The sequence below is a fragment of the Camelus bactrianus genome, chromosome 1 (genome assembly GCF_048773025.1).
Source record: "Camelus bactrianus isolate YW-2024 breed Bactrian camel chromosome 1, ASM4877302v1, whole genome shotgun sequence".
NCBI classification, from domain to species: domain Eukaryota; kingdom Metazoa; phylum Chordata; class Mammalia; order Artiodactyla; family Camelidae; genus Camelus; species Camelus bactrianus.
Genome location: NC_133539.1, coordinates 126113745 through 126137145, shown reverse-complemented (window position 1 = coordinate 126137145; position 23401 = coordinate 126113745). Strand labels below are relative to the sequence as shown.

The window sequence follows — 23401 nt, the reverse complement described above, 5'->3', positions numbered from 1 at the left end:
CACTTAATGGGTTCAATATTTCTTATGAAACAGGAAAGCTTTCCATTCTCCTTCCTCAAGTTTCTTCGTATTTATCATATTTTCTGATCATAACTTTAACATTTGCTCATTAAAGAAAATTTGAAAGTACTCAGTAGTGGACAGAACTGTTGTCCTGGATCTGTCCCCAGTCTTAGAAGTGGACCCAGATTTTGCTTTAGGATAAATAACCTCCCTTTTGTTTTTTGTCCTGTGATTTAAGCTCGATTAACCCACTCTTTCTGAAGCACCAGAGGTAGATCTCAGTTGGTTTAAGACAAATAATACCCGTCATTGTATTGGCCTCGCACATGATTGGAGAATTGACAAATAACCCAGTAAGAGCCACTATTATGTGAGGAGATACGTGCTTGTGCCCATGTGAATGATAAGCTTCCTCTATCAAGAGAGGAAGCTGCCAAAAGAGACCTCTCTTGGTTTGGATGGATGATCTGGGATGCTGAGTGCCTAGAAGCAGCATGCTGAGACATCATTGGACACCGAATGAAGACAGGACAAGACCAGCCCTTGACATCATCTGGGCTACAGTATCTCTCCTTGACTGAAGCCAGACCTCAGATCTGAGGTTTTCATTTACAGGAACCAATAAATCCCATGCATCCCCATTTTTTGGGTGTTGTTTAAACACACTGGAAATTGGTTTTGTCACCTACAATGAAAAGACTCCAACTCTGAAAATGAATAAAAAATAAATTAAGAAAAATGCTTCTACCTATAGACATAATTCCTTCAGAAGGGTTCATTGTTTGTATATTACAAATCATTTTATATATTAATTTTATTCTCAAGCCTATCGTAAGCATAACATTTTGACATGTCATAAAAAATTTTCATGGACACACTTTTTCATGGCTGGGTATTGTTCTACTTTGTGAAGGGTTGGAAGAATATTTTGGCTGAGATTTTATATATATATATATATATATATATACATATAAAAGTATGTCTGTGACTTGCATCCATACTGACTTTTCCCTGCCATTTTGAAATACTTCCTGATTAAAAGTTTTTCAAAGCTGAATTAGTGGATTAAAGCATAGGAATATTTTTGACTCTTGATATCAACTGCCAGACTGCTTTCTAAGAAGGCTTGAGGAGTACACTAGAAATTAACACAGCATTGTAAATCAACCATACTTCACAAAAAATATCCAGTAACCTAGGCATGGGATTGGTGATCACTGGCATTTCATCCTCATAAACAGAGCTGTGTCACTTGAGAGGTGGAAAACTACTTCATTTTGATGTGCACTGAATTACCATTGGAGTGTGACATCTATTTTTTCTTTGTGAATGTGTGTTCCTTTTCTCTGCCTTCTATGCTCCTGAGATTTTTTGATGTTACCTTTGAAGTGATCTGAACTCTCTATGTATTGAAGGAATTAGCCCCTTGTTGGATTTGTAAACAAATAACATCCTCTGGTGTTTTGTTTAAAATTAGGATGCTTCTGATGCATGGAAATCTTTGTATACTTTCCTCAGAAACTTACTGCTCATCTAGAGTTTGTGTAAACATCCATATTTATTTCTAGTTTTTTTCTAATTGTGTTACTTTTTAAATGTTTCTGGAATTTATCACAATATATGGTTCACTGTATGATTTCAATCTTTTCTTTTCCCCCCAAGTAGCTAACGAGTGTTCCATTCACTGAATAACCTTTATTTATCTCCCTGATTTGTAATGCCTTCCATCACTTATATTAAATTATTATTGATATCAGAGCCCATATCTGGACTTCCTGTCCTATTTTCTAATCTGGCTATTCTTGAACTACTAAAAGTCTCATTATCTTATTAATTATTATATTACTAATATGATTTTATTCACAATAAACCCCAAATCAATTTTATAACTTCTGATATTTTGGAGATATGATCTTTTAATCTAGAATCATGTGATTAAAGCTTCTTTTATATCTTTCAGTAGTTTTTACTTTTATTTTATGATAGTTCCTACTATCCTTTTCTTAGGTTATTCTTAGATATTTTACCTTGGTTGTTACTCTTGGAAAATTTTAGAAATCTTAATGCCTCCATCTGGTCTCTTAATCAAACCCTGGAGAATCCTAAACAACTGATCTGATTTGAACAAATGAGGTGAAAAGAATTGGGGGAAGCACTGTGAGCAGAAGAGACTGTGGAACCTCAAGAGTGGCGCCCTGCATTGGCTCAGATGTTCTCTGGAAAAACTTTTCTCTATGAGACTTCATAGTTCCCAGCTTGATTTTCAGTTTTCTCAGGATTTCACATTAGATTTTAAAAAGTCTGTGGCAGGTTCTTACCCAGAAAAAGAGCACTTGCACAAAGGTTTATATGTATACACTTTCCCCAGGTGGTAAATGGAACTCGCTCTTCTTCCTAATTAAAAAAACAAGTTAAGTCAATCAAGGGATTACACCTATGAAATGACTTTTCTAACTGGTCAATAAATCCTAAACATAATTTAAAAAAAAATAATTTTCAGACATAGCCTCATTATTTGTAATTGCATGGGTTTTTTTCCTGTTTTTTTTTTTTTCTTTTCTTTTCTGTTAACGATTTCAAACAAACAACAAAATACGTACAGTGTTCATTTTAATAGTATTTTTTGAAAATGCATATGTGAACAGTAAACTGTTTCCCTGCCATTGTCTGAGCTTGGGGATCTGGGTACCTGACGAGGCCAAGCTGTAAAGCTCTACTCCTGAGCTGGCCTTAGGTTTCAGAAGTGACGCTAGTGACAGCATAGAGTCCGTGCAGGACAGAATGTTTCACAGGTGTCGGCAGCTAACTGGTCTCCACTGTGTGTTCCTTTGTTGAGCTTTATGTGTTTATTAGCAACAACTATGAAGTTTTAGAGTTTCCATTTTAGAGTTTATATTTCATTTTTAGAGATGAAATCAGTAAGACTCAAGTTTTACCTGGATAATGAAAGCAGATAAAGTATAATAATAGCTGTCACTAAGTACATGGCCTTTCCTCTGTGCCAGGAATTCTTCCAAGTAGATTCTGCACATAAATTCAACCCGTCCTTACCATAGTCATGAGGAAGCAACTCTCTTATTCTGATTTTATAGGAAACTATGGTACAGAGAAGTTAAGTTGTCCAAGATCACTCAGGAAGCAAGCTGCTGTGTTCAAATATGAATTTAGGCAACTTCATTTCCAAGCTCTCACTACCACAACGCTGGCCTCTCTAAACAATGGAGCATACTTTCGCAAGTAAAGTAAAATGCTTCAATTAAAAAACTAAACAAAATATTAGGCAATTTTTTAAATAAGGAAGAACAATAAAGTGAAATGAGTTTTCATCTTCAATTTTTCAACAAGCATGTTATAATGAAAATTTAAACTTATTAGCTGGCAATTTTAAATTTAAAATTGGCAGTTTAAATGACCAAAAAACTTTTATTCAGTATTTTTTTGTATACTGCCAATATGATACGTTTTTGTTTTTCAGGACTCAAAAGCATTATGAACATCTAATTTTGTCTAAGTTTCAGCTTTCAACTCTGAATGTACAGTCTTTTACCAACATATGCTTTGACTCACATCTTCAGTTGTAAACAATGGGAAATATTCATAATGGGGATTATTAGAAGCTTATTACATTGTAAAAGACAAATGTCACTTTCTATTTGTAGCTGAACCTCATTTCTTTCCATTTATAAAAAGAAGAGTTTGACCTGCTCCCTCCAGAACTTTTCAGTGCCAACATTCTGTAGATCTGTGATTCAATTTATTAAATCTATAGTTGGAGACATTTTCAGATGCTCCTAGTAAAAGCATTTTCTTTCCAAGTGTTATTCATGCTCACAACCTACTGTCCTGCTGCTGCTGCTGACTGCAAGTACCATTAGCTCTAAATTATCTCAGCTGATGGAAAGAAGCAATAATACAGATGACTCAAAAAATCATCTTTTCATAGCTCTGGAATGTTGATACAAAGATATATAGTTTTATTTTTTTAATTTTGCAGCAGGAGAGGCCGCAATAAATTTACATTTTAATTTATGTAACATGCCTAGCTGAAACACTGCTCAAACACTGATGGCACCTCAACAAATGTTTCCCTGCTTGTTCTACCCTTTCTCTGACTTTAGGATGAGAGCCATGCTGCTTTGTGCACATCCCAAACGGAAGGGGGAGCAGTGACCGCGACTTAGTTAAAGACAAATGGGCACCTAGTCTACGATGAAAAGGAGGCGGCAATAATGAAGGCACATGTGAAAAAATGGGAGTCAACTATAAAAACCAATGTGTCTTTCCTCCTACATCTATGTCATAGCAGCTAATTTATATTTTGCATTTATTTATTGGTGTTATGAAAGGATACAAGTCAATGCCTCTTTTCTCATACACTTATACCAGACCTTTTCTTTTCCCCATTTTTACTGTTAATATGAATGAAGGACCTCAGTTCTCTTCTGTGTCCACCATTCCAGGGAGTGCTCCTTCACCTTGACTGCACATTATAATAACAAGAGGAACTTTAAAAACTTCCCTATGCCAGAATGTACCCCAGGCCACTAAGTACCATCAGAGTTAGCAGTGATGGAATCCAGGCACCAACATTTTTTAAGATACCCTGGTGATTCCAACATGCAGCCAAGGCTGACAAGCCCAGAAGTAAACAGACTAAAGTGAATCTAAACAGCGCCCGCTTTTCCTGGGTAATCTCATCTGTCTCCACGTGGGGACACCGCTCCTCCTATTCTGACCGGACTTGTTCTTCCTGCTCAACCGTGTCCCATTTGTACTCAAGTTATGCCTGGTGCCGCTTCCAGAGCTCCAGAAGTAAGGTGACTAACAGAGAGAGAGTACAGCAGAATGTGGATCTTCAGTGATGACTGATGCTTCAGAAATCTGTACTTAATATTTATTACCCTTAACACTTTCGTAAACGGTTAATAAAATCACATTTTATTTATAGGCGATACTAAAGAGAAACATGAGTTAATGCCTTTTTTTAAGAAAAAAGAAAATGTAGATTATTTATTGAACTTTTGGAAACAGACTAGCTCTCTAGCTCATGGGAAAGGTATTAACGTGATGGTCAGACACAGGTGACTGTGTCTGATGCTAAAGTATCTGCTACCAGCACATTATGCCCGCTAAAAACACAAATATCGGGGGGATGGGTATAGCTCAGTGGTAGAGCACGTGCTAAGCATGTACAAGTTCCTGGGTTCAAGCCCCAGTACCTCCATTAAAAAAGAAAATTAAAAAAAGTAAAAGTAACTGTCACAATTTAAAAGCAGTGAACGGTCCACCCGCCAAAGAGGAGGTCCTTTTCCTCACATACCTCTGTCTCTTCGGTCCAATGGACCTGAGGGTGGGGAAGGGGATTAGAATGCTTTAGTAACCCCTCCATTTCTATTTTCCACCACCCCAGTCACACAAAATTAAAATAATATTCTTAAATATGGAAAACTGCCATTTTCCTCAATCTTCGGTAAAGTAATTTTTAGAAATCGTCATTCTGTTTTAAGACTCGTCAATTCAAATAGACAAAAACAGCATGAAATGTTTATTGAAAAATGTGGCTTCAGGGTAAATCCCCTAAGCCCTTCTTCCAACCAGACTGTTACTCCTAGGCCATAACTCTAGAGAAATTCCAGAATAACCACTGTTCCCTCCACCATTATACCTGAGTCTCTACCATGCTCTGAGAATAAAGAGAAAAAAGACACAGTCCCTGCTTCCGGGAGCTCCTAGGTGCACAGGACTCATCATGAAATGATGGCTGAGGAGGCGTGTTAAGACGGCTTGGATAACAGTCAGCAGTGGGTGCTCGGGGCAGAGAGCCGGAACTGTAGCCAACGCTCTCCCAGAGGAGGGAACCACTGTGGTGAGTTCTGAGATGCCCTAGAAGTGATCAGGTGAAGTTATAATGTTAAGGCCATTTCTCCCTGGGGAGCTGCACATGCAAAGGAGGGAGGCCAAAGAGCCAGGTCACTTCCAGGAACTGCAAATAGTCTAGAAGTGAGAACAGGGTGTGGGAGGCAGGTGAGGCAACCAGGTGGAGAGATCACAGGTGCACATTACACAGGTCTCTGTGTGCCTCCAAGGTAAAGGAGACATGCAAAGTGATCTAGAAAGAAAAAAGATAGAGGCAGGGAGACCTATTGGCAGGTTCTTGTGAAGGCCTGCTGAGGCCCCGCTAGGAGGAGAGAGAAGAAATCATTTCAGCAGGTGGACGGATTGGCCACAGATGTGATGGAAGGGCAGGAAGAGGTCAAAGATGCCGGCCAGCTTTCTGGCTTTGGCAGTGTCCTAAATTATAGTGCCATTTCCTAAAACAAGAAGGGCAGGAAGAGGAGCAAGTCGTGAGAGGAGACAACTGATTCAGTTCTGGCTGGGTGCCTGTGGGCTCCAGGAGAGATGTCCAATAGGCAAATAAATGTCTAGAAGTCGGGAGAAAGTTCTAGGCTGAGCCAAGTAGTTTTCCTGCTTCAAGAGGCTAATGGTTGTGAGTGGACAAGCTCACGAGAAGAGATGTAGAGGGGTAGCTCTCACAGTCCTGCACATGGGAAGCATCTGGGAGCCTTTAAAACATAGTGCGCCCCAGCCTGGTGTGGGGCCTTTGTACTGTTTATTGATTTTTAAATACTTTCCTTTTTTGGGGAGGTAGTTAGATTTATTTATTTTAATGGAGGTACTTGGAATTGAACCCAGGACCTCTTGCATGCTAAGCAAGTGCTCAGCCACTGAGCCATACCCTCCCCACCATTTTTTTGTTTTTAGACATTAGCTCTACTGAGCAGTCAGGGTTGAGAATCAACCTGTAGAGAGCAGAGAGCCTTGGGGTAGAGATCAAGGAGAAGCTTCCCAGAGCCCTGCAGACCCCAGCAAGGGCAGCCGGAGATGCAGGGAGGCTCGGATGGGCTGTGAGGAACGTGAACTCAACACTCCCCAATGACAAACATGTTTCAAGCACCCACTTCCCAGCAGTGTTTCTTCTGAGTTTACTACTTTTCCAGTAATACTGGGTGAGAATAGAAATAATCTGGACAAAGGGATCAAATTCAAATGCTCGTTCTGACCATTCTTAGCTGCGTGATTACTGATTAAAAGGTTACCGGTCTGCCACGTGTAAACTGGGGGACCTAGAACCGTGCTCGTGGGCTGCTGTGAGCGTAATGAAATGACAACTATAAAGGCACTCCTGACTCTCAGAGGTAATTGCTACTATTGTCCCCATTTGGGACACCAAGAAACAGAGTCACAGAAAGCTTCAAACATTTGCCCAAGATGAAGGTTAGTGTCTGGAATCAAGCCAATGACTTCGTGGATCCAGAGCCCAGGATCTTCTTACGAATAACACGGCACTGCCCAGGTTCCCTGCTCCAAAACCCGCCTCCCTTTGGCTCAGTTCCATGGGCCCTGCGCTGCACAGATGTCGTCACTGCCTGCCTGCCCGCCCGGTGTCTGACCCCGGCACTGCTCCCTCCATCTCACACACCGCTTCCTTGGGCACACCAACCCTCACGAGGCCATTGCTGTGGGTACTCGGATGTTTACACGGAAACGCAGGTGGCAGCCCAGCTTTTTGCTATAGATGCTGCTGTCAGTGGAGGCAAAGAGCTCACAGTTGGTGGCGGAGGCCACTTCTGGTATCCTCCTTGGCTGGAGAGCTGGATGGAATCCAGTTTCCCTCTGCAACTTAGACATCCATCATGAGAGTTATGTAAGGCCATCTGGCCTCTCAACATAGAAATGATGCCCCCGCAGTCGTACTTAATATTGTAATCTCCTGGCTCCACCAGGGAGCAGAGGCCATGGCCTGTTGTCCAACAAGTTTTGTTTCCTTACACGACAGCTACAATGGGGTGAGTAAACACCAGACCAGAAAATCTACAAAGCCCTCGTGTACTATTTCCTGACACTTGCAGGTCACCCAAATACCCCAGATCCTCCAAGTAAACAACTAGTAAGAGGAACTGAGCTTTCTCGTCTGTCAGATCCCTGATGGCAGGACGGATTTGTCCTCTCCTGCTCTCGGGATCATCCGTTCTCCTTCTGTGTGCCCTTCCCCGATTGAAGGAGACTGTTCTTTGTTTATGGGCTATGGAGTATTTGTGGCTGTCTGACGAGAACCTTCAAAACTAGAGCTCTTGGTGAGAATGGAAGCATGGCACCCACGTCTCATGAGCTCAGCTACCGAACAGCCTCATCTAGCCAAGACTGTGGCCAACACCAGGGGTCCACGCTGTTGAGTGTTGGGTCTGGAGAGCAATGCCTCCACCACTGAGAAGCTGCCCCACCACTTGTGCCCTTGTCCCCATCCAGGGGGAGGTGACGCATCCATGGGGTGAAAGCCTTTAGGGCACTAGGTGACTGTGGACCAAGCTGTGACTGGCTGGTCCTGCCCCCCAAGTGACCCATGTTACCCTCACATGCAGAAAATCCCCAAAGAGACCCCTGCTTGAGGGAATGGGTCACCTATAAGCCAACTGTCCTCAGGCCACCTAAGAAGCAACACAGTATACACAGTGAGCCACCCACTCACTACAGTATCCAAGGCTCACAGTTCCCTCATGTGACACCATGTACCCCCAGCAAAAAGAAGACCGTTACTTTGTAATTGACTTGAGAATTCTACTGAAAACACTGCCTTCCACCTTCCACTTATGAAGTTCTTTCCACTGTGTCCCCTGCTCTGCAATTGTGCAATCAGTCCAGAGCTCCCTCATGAGAAAGGAAGGAAGGGGCCGGGCAAATCCAATAAAGGAATGGCACAGCCTTTAGCACCAAGATGGTGGAAAAGTCAACTCCCAGTAGATCTTGAGCTTCAATACACACTCACCGAAATACAGCAGGATGTTAAATGGCACTCCCACAGGTCCCAGGACAGGTTCAAGGCTGACCATAAAATGTCAAAGGGTGAGTGGTGGCCCAATTTCTGGGAATCCCAACACCTTTCCCAAAGTAGTTGGAATATTCCTCCCACTTATTAGCATATGAAGATACTGAGTGCATAAAATCTAACAATCCCACACCTCATGGTTGCTCTCTCTGCTGAGATAGACAGCCCACACTCTGTCTGTGGAGTGTGTATCTACTTTTACTTTAAACTGGAGCACCCAACCCCCATGCCTCATGGACTTTCTGTTGCCTTCTGAAACAGCCCACTCTGTCTATGGTGTATATATCTCTCTGAATAAATCTACTTTTCCTGAACTGTGGCTCTCGAATTCGTTGCTGGGCAAACCAAGGACCCACACTTGGTGAGGTGAATCCCAGGGACCCAAATATGACCTGGGATATGGCCATCCTCTCCCCCACATTTTCCTGTATCATACATTCCTTCCCAAAGGATCTCACCTTGTGCACTCCAAAATAGACAGCACTCATGTGTCCTGACCAGGATCTGCTCCTGTGTGTATCATTTCTTATTTCCACTAGAACATCAAATTCAGGAGGACAAGGATTTGGTTCTGTTCACAAAGGAAGCACCAGCACATCACAGGTGCTGGAGAAGTATTAGCTGAATGAATGAGCTGTGGGAATTCCTGGGATTTCCACCTGGAACTCCTAGCCTCTTGGGTCCCAGCTGACTACAGGTGCTTCCTGCTACTCATGGCTGACCTCTTGCCACCACTCTCTGCTCTGCCATCACCTGAGCTGGGATGAGCTGAGATGGGCACACACCCCGGAGAGCATGGCGCATGGTTCATGCCGTTACAACACACTCGCCCCTTGACTGTTAGAGGTTACTTAGGGTGGACAAACTGAAGGCAGCACCATGTGCACCGCCCTACCCCACAACTCACTTGAAGCACCAGGACTGCACACAGGGGAAACGCTGGCCCTTTGCAACCTAAGGAGAGGGACTATGAGTGAGAAGAGGGTCTCCGTCAACTAACAGTCTCTTTACAAGCCCAGTCTTAGGAAAGCTCTTTAAAGATACTTTTTGTATCTTCCTTGTGTTTCTGTAATCCCTCTAGATTTTGTCATTTTAATCTACACATCAGAAATACAGATATTCTTGAAATCTCTTTTGATTTTCAATGAAGAAAATCCTCAATTTCCTACACTGCTAAGAAAATTACTGCACTTTATTTAAAAAAAGCAGCTTCTTTCATGACTTCCTATCTTCAAACACCTAATTTCACAAGAATCAGTGAAGCAGGACATGAAAATCATGCTATGCTTTATCACCTACAGGTGGGCAGGGATGAAATGAATGAGTACTGATCTCATGAGATGGGAAGGCTGGGTCTGTATTATTCCAGCTACAGATGGAAGTGTCCGTATCTGTGAGGGTGTGGAAGGACCAAGGATGAGAAACCAACATTTTCTAACCCATTTCTCTTTTTCAGAGTCCCAGACAAAACAGTGTGATTGTATCAACTAAAACAAGAACATCTGCACCCTTCTAAATGCACGCTACAACTTTACTACTACACACGGCACTCTGTCACTGACCTAAAGGCTGATGACAGCCAAGAAATTTGCAGGGATCTTATTCTGTGCTCATCCCTTTTTGTCTTTGGAACCTCAGGATACTTGCCCCCTCTCCCTGATTGTCATTTTCCTCATCCTTCAAATGGGAGTGTAACAGTCATTCATTTGCTCAGGGTCTATTCGACAACTGGAGACGGCTTATGAAAACAACAACAACAAAAAAAGCAAAACAGCAATTCTGATCTGTGCTGTCTTCCTCCTCCTCCCTGAACATGAATGGCATCTTTCACTGAATCCCGAACTTAAGGAGTAGTTCTGATGAGGAAGTCACAGGACTGCTGTGTAACAGAGAAATGACCTGGTGAAAAAGAATGAGTTGCCAGCAAATACTCAAAACCCATAAGGGTGCAAACCCTGGGAGCTACAGGCATTTGTGAGAGTTCCTTTGTTCCCCATTTCACAAATGGGGAGAACTTTGCAGGGTCCATGAAAGACACAGATAGCCCAGTAAAACCACACCATGTTTTGGAGTACACCAGGGCCACGTCGCTGCTGACCTGTACTTCTTTGTGTCCCAGAGCAAGAGCCCTGGGCAGGGGTGACTGTGCTTGAGGCTGGACAAGAAATTTCTGTTCTGTCTCTTTTGCTCTCTCTCTTCCTGCAATAAAACAACTGGTAGGACTCTGGTGGGGAGCAATATACCCACATTCTCTGGCAAACCACACACCAGGCAGCTCTAGCTGATCTGAGAGAGGACTCTTCAATGAACATATATACACCAAAGTCAGGCAGAAGGCTGCCTGTGACCTTGGGAATCCAAACCAGCTTGTCCTCTTAATCAGGATATTCGACATCTAAAGAAAGTGTGCACCAGATGAAGACAATGACTTAGACAGCGTTGGTGGTTATGGCCAGCAGTATCTAAGGACAAGTCATGCTCTGGCAGATGGGAGCATTTTGGTTGCTTTAAGAGTTTGCTACTGAAGGGCTGGGACATTTCATTGGGCCTTGAAACTCCAGACCTCTTTACTCACAAATTCAGACAAGTTAGGTGAGCCAGCTCAGCCTTTATTCCAACTTCCTAACCAAAATGCTATGAGGTTGAAAATATATTTCTCAGACTCTTCTGCAGCAAGGGTTCCAGATGTGGCTTTAAAAATGCCCATCAGAGATTGAAATTTGCAAATATTAACTACTATATATAAAAATAGCTAAAAAAACTAAATTTCTTCTGTATAGCACAGGGAACTATATTTAATATCTTGTAATAACTTTTAATGAAAAATAATATGGAAAGGAATTCATACATATATATGTGTATATGAATGACTGGAACATTGTGCTGTACATCAGAAATTGACACATTGTAACTGACTATACTTCAATTAAAATATATATATATATAATGCCCATCAGCAGCATCTGAGTGTCACTGAAAGCAGAAACCCAGATGAGTAGAGGCAGAGGTGTTTGGAGGAGCTACGTTATTTTGCTGGGATGGATGCAGCTGGCATGGCAGAGATCTAGAAGGAATGCTCACAACAGCCACTTACTGATCTGCAACTGTGTTAGGGTAATAGCTTCCTGAAATCCTCCCCACCCCTCCTGATGAGCCAGGTGTCTGGCGTTTCTCTGGAAATCACTAGGCACAGCCTGGGACTCAAAGGTAAAAATTAAAAACTGCAGTCAGGCAGTGAAGAGACTGGCAGGACGTGTTGGACAAAAGTAGGTCAGAATCAACAAAGAATGAGGAGGGGATACAACGTGTGCTGAGGACCCTGACTACAGTGGTGGATTGTCTGTGTTAAGGACTCTGAGTCAGTATGAGTAGATGGATTGGTGTGGACTAAAATGGTGGCCATTGTTCAGATAAATATGTGATTTGGACTATATTTATTAGAGGAGGGCTTTTTTTCCCCCTTCAACGTTGATCATTTCTAGGGAGCAGAAAAATACTCTGCCACACAACATCTAAGTGCAAAAGAGATGCTACGGGATGGTGGTGGTGTGAAAAATTTCAGTTCTGCAGTTCCATGGTTTCCTTAATGAGGTTCACAGCAGTTGGTACTTAAAATAAAATAAGGTACTTATAATAAAGACATCATCATATGTACATATCCTTAAAGATACACATACGGTGCTATACGTGGGCCTGAAATGTGTTCTGCATTCTAAAATCCGATGAAATAAAATCAGTAGCTCAATATGCCTGTTGGCTCTATAAACATGATGTAGCTAATGATCACAGAAAACAAGATCAGCTAGTAAATTTGAAATTTGTCTTTTCCAGTGTCAAAGATAATATTTTTTGCTTTACTTAAAAAGCATTTTTTTAATTAGGACTGTCAGTGTCCATTGGTATATGGGGTTCACTAGATGTGTTCAGATATTCTAGACAGTGAATCAGAGCAAAGACTGAGGTTTAGACAGTAGTTAAATGCCTCACCCTTGTAATCAGCATCCACATATTGCTATACTGAATATCCTTAAAACTGAGAACTTCATTAAAGCAACTAAAAGAAAGGGAAAAATTAGCCACAGACTATTGGAAGATTTGTAACGTGTAAAAATGACAAAAGGATATTCATGAGCATATTCTTAAAAACCCCTACAATTTAATAAGTAAAACAACAAACGGACAACAGGTTGCACACTGATCCCTTTAGGAGAAGCCATGCAGATGAACTCTTATGTGAATGGGGCTGGAGCTGTAGAATTAGTTACTCTTGCAAGTAACTCAGTTAAAAAGAAATGCAAATGGGATACACTTCTACAATATCTGAGTAAAAATCTTGGAAAACTTACTCCTCTGTTAAGCAATGACAATGGCAAAATTTGTCAAAATTAACCTCTGCAGAACTCTGGAAATTTAACCAAGGCTTCCAGCAATCCGGGGAGTGTTTATTTGAGAAAAAATAACAGCTAAATCTCCATAAAGATAATCAGTTTTGTCATATTGTAACTTGATCTACCACATCCGAGAATCCTCACCTAAATGGTGGCCTTTAAAAGCAACAGTCTCACAATCAAGGAAGGGGCAGAAGTGATTTGAAGTTACCCAAAAAATCCGCCCCCAGAGGACTGTCACTATTTCACCTATCTCAAACTCATGCTGTGCAAACAGCCTGTCCCCAGAGTGTTTGTGGAAAACAATCAGCAGTGAGTAACATTACAACTGCCTGAGGCAGTGGTACCAGTACAGGCTAACTAGATGCTGACTAGGAAACTTAGAAGGCAAAATTGAGTATTGAGACTTTCTGGGGGTGGAGGTAGGGTTAAATAGCTCCAAAAAATTCTGAGAATTGTAGAAGTGTGTACACATGTGTGGCATATGGCAAGGAAAGATCTGAGAAAATCTTAAGCCTTCAACTCTGGCTGAACTTGAGGTTCTGCATAAGCAAGAACTAAAGGCTACAAAATAGCTGCAGACTGCCTGCCGGTGCTGAGGGCATCCGTCAGCATGCAGGCACACAGCCACCTGGCAACAGCTCAAACGATTGGCTCCAGGCATTGAAAGAAATCACTGTCCAATCATTATTACACTGACGACAACTAGGCTTTCTGCACACATACAGATCTCATGGCCATGCATGATAAAGAATACAGACTTTACAGAATTTGTTCAGGAAAGTAAATACATAAATAGCTGCAGCAGCAATGACAATGGAAGCAACGATAAACCCTGGAGATGAGGAAAATCTGGCTTTCAGTTCTGCCATATTGTAATATTTTAAATGTCCAATTTTCAACAGAAAATTACAAGATGTACAAAGAAACAGAAAAGTTTGGCCATAACACAGGGGAGAAAGTAGTCAATAGAAACTCCCTGAGGAAACCCAGACACTGGACTTACTAGACAAAGACTGAAATAAGGAATTACACATATGATCAAAGAGCTAAACGAAACCATGCCTAAAGAATTTAAGTATGTGAACATCTCATTGTACAGAGAATAACAATAGATAAAATTTATATTAAAAACCAACTGGACATTCTAGAGATACAAACATAATGACTACAATGAAAAATTCAATAAGAGATTTCTCTGTAGATATGAAATTGTTGAAGAAAAAGTCAGTTAACTTAAAACTACTGAGATTATCCAGTCTGTGGAACAGAAAGAAAAAGGAATGAAAAAAAATGAACACTGTGTCAGAGATAGGTTGGACACCATCAACAATACCAATACACACATAATTTGAGAGCCAGAAAGGAGAGAAAAGAAGGGGTAGAAAAAATATATAAAGAAATAATGGCTGAAAACTTCCCAAATTTGATGAAAACATTAATTTGTACATCCCAGCAGCTCAACAAACTCCACGTGGTATAAATGTAGAGACATCGAAAATAGGCACATCAGACTCAGTGTGTCAAAAGAGAAGAACAAATAATCTTGACAGCAGAAAGAGAATAGAGGCTCAACATATTCAAAGGCTCCTCAGTAAGACAGTTGATTTCTCATCAAAAACCATGGAGACCAGAAGGCAGTGGGAAGGTATCGTCAAAGTGATAAAAGGAAAATACTGTCACCAAGTATTTTATAGCCAGCAAAATGATTCTTCAAAAAAATTAAAGGAGAAATTAAGACACTCCTATAAAAACAAAATCTGAAAGAATCCATTGCTAGCAGGCCTGTTTTACAAGAAATATTAAGGATAGTCCAGCAGCTGTAAATGAAAGGACACTCAACTGAAAAATAAAGAGCACTGGTAGAGGTAACTACATGAGTAAAAAAATAAAACAGTATAAATACAGTATTACATGTAAGTGTTTTCTTCTAATTGATGTAAAGGACAACTGCATAAAACAATAATTATGAAACTGTGTAGATGCACTTATAAATGCATAAAGGTGTAATTTGTATGACAGTGACAGCATGAGGAGGGGGAGGGAAAAGATTGATACCAAAGCAAAGTTTTTGTGTACTATTGAAATTAAGTTGGCATTCATGTGAAATAGATTGCTTTAAAACAAGATGTTAATAGTAATCTCCGGGGCAATGGAGGAGAATGAGTAGGAGGAAGAGGAGGAGGAGAAGAAAAAGATAAAATAAACAACAAATTAAAATGCCACACTTGAAAATGCCTACTTTGTACAAAAAAGAGTAGTAATAGAGCATTGGGGAAATAAAAAGACATATAGAAAGCAGATAGCAGATGTAACTTCAACCTGATAAGAAATTACATTAATGTAAATGAATTAAATATTGTAATAAAATTGTAAAGGCAGAAATAAATGGAATAGAGAATAGATGAAGAACAGAGAATAATCAACAAAAAGAAAAGTTGGTTCTTTGAAAAGATCAAGAAAACTGACAAATTTTTAGCTAGTACTGAAGAAAAAAAGAGAGAAGATTCAAATTACTAAGATGAGAAATGAAAGGAAGGATGTCACTACTGCCCTTACAAAAATAACAAGGAATATAAGGGAATACCATGAATACTTGTATAGCCAATAAATGAGATAATCTAGATGAAATGGATAAATTCCTTGAAGGATATAAGTGACTAAATCTAATTCAAGGAGAGATAGAAAACTCAAATAATCCTACAATAAGTAGTGACTGAAACAGTAATCCAAAACATTCCCACAAGGAAATGCTAGGCCAGTATGGCTTTGCTGGTGAATTCCATCAACTACTTAAAGAAAAAACAAAAACAAAAAACAAACAAAAAAAAAATGCTTCACAAACTCGTCTAAAAATAAAGAGGTGGGCACACTTCCCAATTCATTCAATGACACAAGTATCACACTGATACCAAAACCAGACAAAGGCATCACAAGAAAACTAAAGACTATCTCTTATGGATATAAGTGTAAAAGTCCTCAACAGAATACAAGCAAATCCAATCCAGTAACATATAAAATAGACCACAATTCAGTGGAATGTATCCAGGTATGCAAAGGCATCTCAACATACAAAAGTCAATTCATGTAATATGCCATATAAATAGAATAATGGATAAAAACTAGGAATAGAAGAGAACTTCCTCAACTTGACAGAGAACATCTATGAAAAACCTGGAGCAAAGATCATACATAATGGTGAAAGACTGAATTATTTCCTCCCAAAATCAACATTGTACTAGAGGTTCTAGTCAAAGCAAACAGACAAAGAAAATAAAGCCTCTAGATTAGAAAGAAAGAAATAAAACTATTTCAATTCCAGATGACATGATATTATACATTGAATTCACAAGGAATCCACAAAGAAAAAAAAGAGAGAGAGAGAAAAAAAAACTATTAGAATTAACAGCATAGTTTGACCAAAATTGTAAGACACAAATCAATATATAAAAAAGTAATTATATTTCTATACAACAGCAGTGAATAATCTAAAAATAAAATGAAGGAAACATTTTCATTTACAATAGCATCAAAAAGAATAAAATACTTAGGAATATTAAGAAAAATATGTGGAATACTGAGAAAAATGTCTGAAAATGGTAAATTGAAAACTAAAATACTACTGATAGAAGTTAAAAATGACCTAAAATAAATGGAAAGCTCTTCTGTGTTCATGGATCAGAAGCCTTATTATTCTTAGGAAGGCATTTGTCCTCAAAATGACATATAGATTCAGTGCAACTCTGGCTTTTTGGGAGAAATGAACAAGCTGATCCTAAAACTAATATGGAAATGCAAGATACCCAGAATAGTCAAAACAATCTTCAAAAAGAACAAAGTTTTGAAGTTTCCAAATTCAAAACTCAGTAACAAAATGGTAATCCATACAGTGTGGTACTTGCATAAAGGACAGACAAATAGATTGAGAGAAAAGAACTGAGAGTTCATAAACAAACTCTTACACATAGCCAGTTAATTTTTCATAAAGGTTCCATGACAATCCAATGGGGAAAAATTAATCTTTACAAAAATGATGCTGGGACACCTGAACATACACCTGGAAAGAAAGAAAACTGAACTTTTACCTTAACACCATTTATGAAAATTAACTCAAAATAAATCACAGACCTGAAACTATAAATCTTTTAGATAATGAACAATGAGAAAATCTTCAGGATTTTGAAGTACAAATACTTCTAAAATATGACAGCAAAAGCACAAACAACAAAAGAAAAAAAATCAAGTAAACTGGACTTCAGTAAAATTAAACACTTCTGTGCTTCAAAGGGCTTCATCAAGAAAGTAAGAAGACAATCCACAGAATGGGTGAAAATATTTCCAATATTTTCCCTGATAAGGGACTTTTTATCCAGAATAGACAAAGGAGACTTAAAACATGACAATACAAAGACAAATACAATTAAAATTGGCAAAGAATTTGAATAGATGTTTCTCCAAAGAAGACATACGAATGGGAAATAAGCACATAAAAAGATGTTCAACATCAGTAGGCATTGGGGAAACAGAAATCAAAAGCACAATGACATGCCACTTCATACCAACTAGGATGACAAATATATATGATATATGATATATAAATATGTATCTATAAACCCGGTAATAAAAAGTGTTGATGAGGATGTGGAGAAACTGGACTCCTCATACATTACTACTGGAAATATAAAATGGTGCAGTCACTTTAAAAACTACTTTAGCAATTCCTCAAAATGTTAAAAGTAGAATACATCCCAGCAATTCCATTTTTTGATATATCCTGAGGAGAACTGAAAATATGTGTTCACACAAAAACTTGTCCATGAGCATTTACAGCAGAATTATTCATCATCAACTGATGGATGGATAAGCAAAGTGGTGTATTTATAACAATGGCATATTATTTGAACACAAAAAGGACTTTGGGTACTGATATATGCTACACCATGGATGAGTCTTGACAACGTCACACTAAATGAAAGACGGCAATCAAAAAAGGCAGCATACTGTATGGTTCTACTTATATGAAATGCCCAGAACAGGCTAATCTGTAGAGACAGAAAGTAGAGTGGTGGCTGCTGGGGTCTAAGGGAAAGGAAGTTTAGGGAGTGACTTACTAAAGAGTACTGGTTCCTTTTGGGAGTGATGGCTACAAAACCCTGAAATGTACTTAAAAATCTAATGCACAATTTCAAAGGCTGCATTTTATGGTATGTGAATTATATCTCCATAAAGCTGTTACTCTTGAAGCTGAGCCCACATATGGAGCAACTGGCCCAGCACTGACTGCAGCATCTGGAGGGGGAGTGACCCACCCACCCACCACAAAGGAAAGGATCACCTGACCCAGTGTTGGAGGGGTGCAATCTTCTTGCCGACAGACACTGTGAGCAGCACAGACAAGGGGGCCAACAGAGCAAGGTGAGTTCGTGAAACAGGGCGAAGACACAAAGGCCTCTCAATAAAACCATTAAGAGCACACAGTCTCTAGGAGAACACATCTTTGTTTTTAAAATCTTTTTATATCTGTTTTATACCTATTACATTTTTAATCTTTATTTTTAAACAGTTCTATATGTTTACAATTCTCATTTCATTTTTAATTCTCTTGGTTTTGATCTGTTATTTATTAGTCACAGGTTTCAAATATTGTATTTTGAATTTTCTCTTCTTTTTATTAAGATTCTTAAAAGATATCTCAACTCGATTCCTATTCTGCTTCAACTTGCTCTTCTATTATTGATTATACACTCTTTTCAAACCTTCTTTTCCTCCATTCTTTTAAAATTCTCTCTCTCTCTCTTTTAAGTTTTATTCCCACATAGGCTTTAGATAGATAAATAAATAAACTCCTTTAAGGACCACAATAGATAACTGATACTCCTTAAGCCACAGTGCCAGAGAGATATGAGCAGAATGAAGAAGCAGAGGAAGTCCTGCCAATTAAAAGAGAAAGAGAAATCCCCTCAAAGAACGATCAATAAAATAGACATTGATGACCTACTAGATCAAGATTTCAAAAAAGAAGTGATCAAATTACTGAAGGAACTAAAAGAGATAGTCTTTAGAGACATAAAATATATCAAAAACAAAATAGAAGCTATAAAGAAGAGCCAAGTAGAATTGGTAAATTCATTGGCTGAAATGAGATCTGACCTGAAGGCTGTACAAAGCAGGCTAGATAATGCAGCAGAACGAATAAGTGACCTAGAAGACAGGACAACAGAAAGCACCCAATCAGAACAGCTGAGAGAAAAACAAATATAAAACAATGAAAACAATATAAGGAACCTATGGGATAATATAATGCATTCCAATCTATGCATAATAGGGTTTCCAGAATGGGAAGAAAGAACAAAGGGGATGGAAAAGGTAATTAAAGAAATCATGACTGAAAACTTCCCAAACTTAAAGAAGGAATCAGACACCCAAGCACAGGAGGCTCAGAGGGTCCCAAACAGGAAGAGCCCAAAGAGAAACATGCCAAGATATATCATAAATCAAGATGGCTAGACTGAAGGATAAAGAAATGATCCTAAAGGCAGCAAGAGGAAAACAAAGAGTGAGTTACAAGAGAAGGCTCTCAGCTGATTTCTCTACAGAAACACTACAGGCCAGAAGGGAGTGGCAAGATATATTCAAAGTCCTGAATGAAAAAAAAAGATGCAGCCTAGGATACTTGCTCCAGCAAGGCTATCCTTTAGAATAGAAGGAGAGATAAAGAATTTTACAGAGAAGCAAAACTAAAAGAATTTAGCAACACTAAACCCATGCTAAAAGAAATATTGAAAGGTCTACTCTAAATAGAAAAGAAGCAGGATGCTACAGAAATGAGAATTCATGAATGTGAGAGTATTTTTTCTTTCTTCTTTTGTTTTTAAATCTTTTGTTCTCAGTAGGATGGGTTTGAGATTACATTAATATCTCTTTAGTATACACAGTTACAGTAATTGGTTAACAGACTTACAAAAAAGTGTAATCACAAGCCAAAAACTTACAAGTGAGTCACAAAAACTAAATACAATACAAAGGAAAATTACCATACCACAAAAGGAAGAAGAAAGGAACCAAGAAGAAATACCAAATCAACTGCAAAAATAAGTTCAAAATAGCAATAAACTCTCATCTATCATTAATTACTGTAAATGTTAATGGTCTAAATGCTCCAGTCAAAAGACAGAGTAGCAGACTGGATAATAAAGCAAGAAACTTCAATACACTGCATATAAGAGACACATTTTAGGGAGAAGGACACATAGATTGAGAGTGAATGGACGGAAAAAGATATTCCATGCAAATGGAAATGCCAAAAAAGCAGGTGTAGCAGTACTGATTTCAGACAAAATAGACTTTAAAACAAGGGCCATAAAGAAAGATAAATAAAGACATTTTATAATGATTAAAGGATTGATACAAGATGAAGATATTACAATCATTAATATATAAGCACCCAACATGAGCACCTAAGTACATTAAACAACTACTAACAGAGATAAAGGGGGAAATTGATGGGAATACAATCATTGTCAGAAATTTTAACACCACATTAACATCACTAGACAGATCTTCCAGACAGAAAATAAATAAGGCAACAGAGAAATTAAATGATACAAGAGAATAATTGGATTTAGTGGATATTTTCAGAGCATTACAATCCTCCATAATAGAATACACATTCTTTTCAAATGTGTGTGGAACACTTTCTAGGATTGATCATGTACTTAGTCACAAAAGAAGCCTCAACAATTTTAAGAAGATAGAAATTATATCAAGCATCTTTACTGACCACAATGCCATTGAAACTAGAAATCAAATTCAGAGAAACAAAGGAGAAAGAAAGGAAAGCATTGAGATTAAACAACATGCTATTAGAAAACAAATGGGTCGATGATGTAATCAAAGTTGAAATTAAAGAATACCTTGAGACAAATGAAAATGAAAACACAACCACACAAAACATACGGTACACAGCAAAAGCAGTACTAAGAGGAAAGTTTAGGGTAATGCAGGCCTTCCTCAAAAAAGAAGAACAATACCAAGTAAACAATCTAACCCACCAGCTGAAAGAACTAGAAACAGAAGAGCAAAAACACACAAAAGTCAGCAGAAGGAAGGAAATAATAAAGATCATGGAGGAAATAAATAAAATAAAGATTAAAAAAATAGAGAAAATAATCAATCAAACCAAAAGCTAGTTTTTTGAAAGAGTAAATAAAATCGACAAACCTCTGGCCAAACTCACAAAGAAGAAGAAAGAGAGAGCACAAATTTGCAAAATAAGAAAGGAAAATGGAGAAATTACAACAAATAACATAGAAATACAGAATATCATATGAGAATATCATGAAAAACTACATGGAAAAGGGGATAACCTAGAGGAGATGGACAAGTTTCTGGAAACATACAGTCCACTAAGACTGAATCAAGAAGAAACTATCCACTTGAACAAATGGATCACTAGGAATGAAATTGAATTAACAATAAAAAACTTCCCTACAAATTAAAGTCCAGGACTGGACAGCTTCACCAGGGAGTTCTACCACACATACAAAGAAGAACTCATACCAGTCCTTCTCAAACTCTTCCAGAAGATTGAAAAGAAGGAATATTCCCAAACTCATTCTATGAAGCCACCATTACCCTGATACCAAAACCAGGCAAAGACACCACCAAAAAAGAGAATTACAGACCAATATCACTGATGAACACAGATGAAAAAATCCTTACCAAAATACTAGTAAATAAAATCCAACAGCACATAAAAAAATAATACATCATGCTCAAGTGGGGTTCATCTCAGGGACACAAGGGTGGTTCAACATATGAAAATCAATCAATGTAATACTTCACATCAACAAGAGAAAGGACAAAAACCACATGATCATCTCAATAGATGCAGAAAACTTTTGATAAAATTCAACACCCATTTATGATAAAAATTCTCACCAAAGTGAGTATTGAGGGAACATATCTCAACATCATAAAAGCTATATATGACAAACCTACAGCCAGCATAGCACTCAACGGTGAAAACCTCAAAAGATTCCCACTAAAATCTGGGACAAGTCAAAGATGCCCACTATCACCACTCCTATTCAACATAGACTTGGAAGTCCTGGCCACAGCAATCAGGCAAGTAACAGAAGTAAAAGGGGTCTAAATTGGAAAAGAAGAGGTAAAAGTGTCACTATATGCAGATGACATGACAATATATATAGAAAACCCTAAAAGGTCCACACAAAAACTACCAGAGCTGATCGAAGAATATAGCAAAGTAGCAGGTTACAAGATTAATGTTCAAAAATCAGTTGCATTTCTTTACACAAATGATGAATCAACAGAAAAAGAAAGTAAAGAAACAATCCCCTTTAAAATAGCACCCAAAGTAATAAAATATCTAGGAATAAATCTAACCACAGACGTGACAGAATTATACACAGAAAACTATAAAGCATTGGTGAAGGAAATTAAAGAAGACTTTAAAAAATGGAAAGGTATCCCATGCTCTTTGATTGCAAGAAGCAATATTGTTAAAATGGTCACACTGCCCAAGGCAATCTACAGATTTAATGCAATCCATACCAAATTAACCTGGACATATTCCATAGAACTAGAACAAATCACAATAAAATTTATATGGAACCATCAAAGACATAGAATTTCCAGGGCATTACTGAAGAAAAAAAGAAAGAGGCTGGAAGAGTAACTCTCCCAGACTTGAGACAATACTATAGACTTACAGTCGTCAAGACAGCATGGTATTAGTACAAAAACAGACATATAGCCAAATGGAACAGAATAGAGAGCCCAGAAATGAACCCAAATATTAAGGTCAACTAATCTTCAACAAAGGAGGCAAGAATATACAATGGAATAAAGACAGTCTCTTCAGCAAGATAAACATAAGACAAGATACAATAAAATTCCTAGGAGAAAATACAGGCAAAATATCTGACATACATCTCAGAAATCTTCCCCTAGGGCAGTCTACCCAAGCAATAGAAATAAAAGCAAGAATAAACAAATGGGACCTAATGAAACTTACAAGCTTCTGCACAGCAAAGGACACCTTAAGTAAAACAAAAAGACAACCTACAGAATGGGAGAACATTTTTGCAAATGAAACTAACAA

General features: G+C 38.5%; 1 long non-coding RNA gene across 1 annotated transcript in view; it reads right to left on the bottom strand.

Moving 5' to 3' along the window:
• LOC141578379 (uncharacterized) overlaps positions 1 to 23401 on the bottom strand; it is a 31667-nt gene that overhangs the window by 7498 nt on the left and 768 nt on the right. The window lies entirely within an intron of this gene.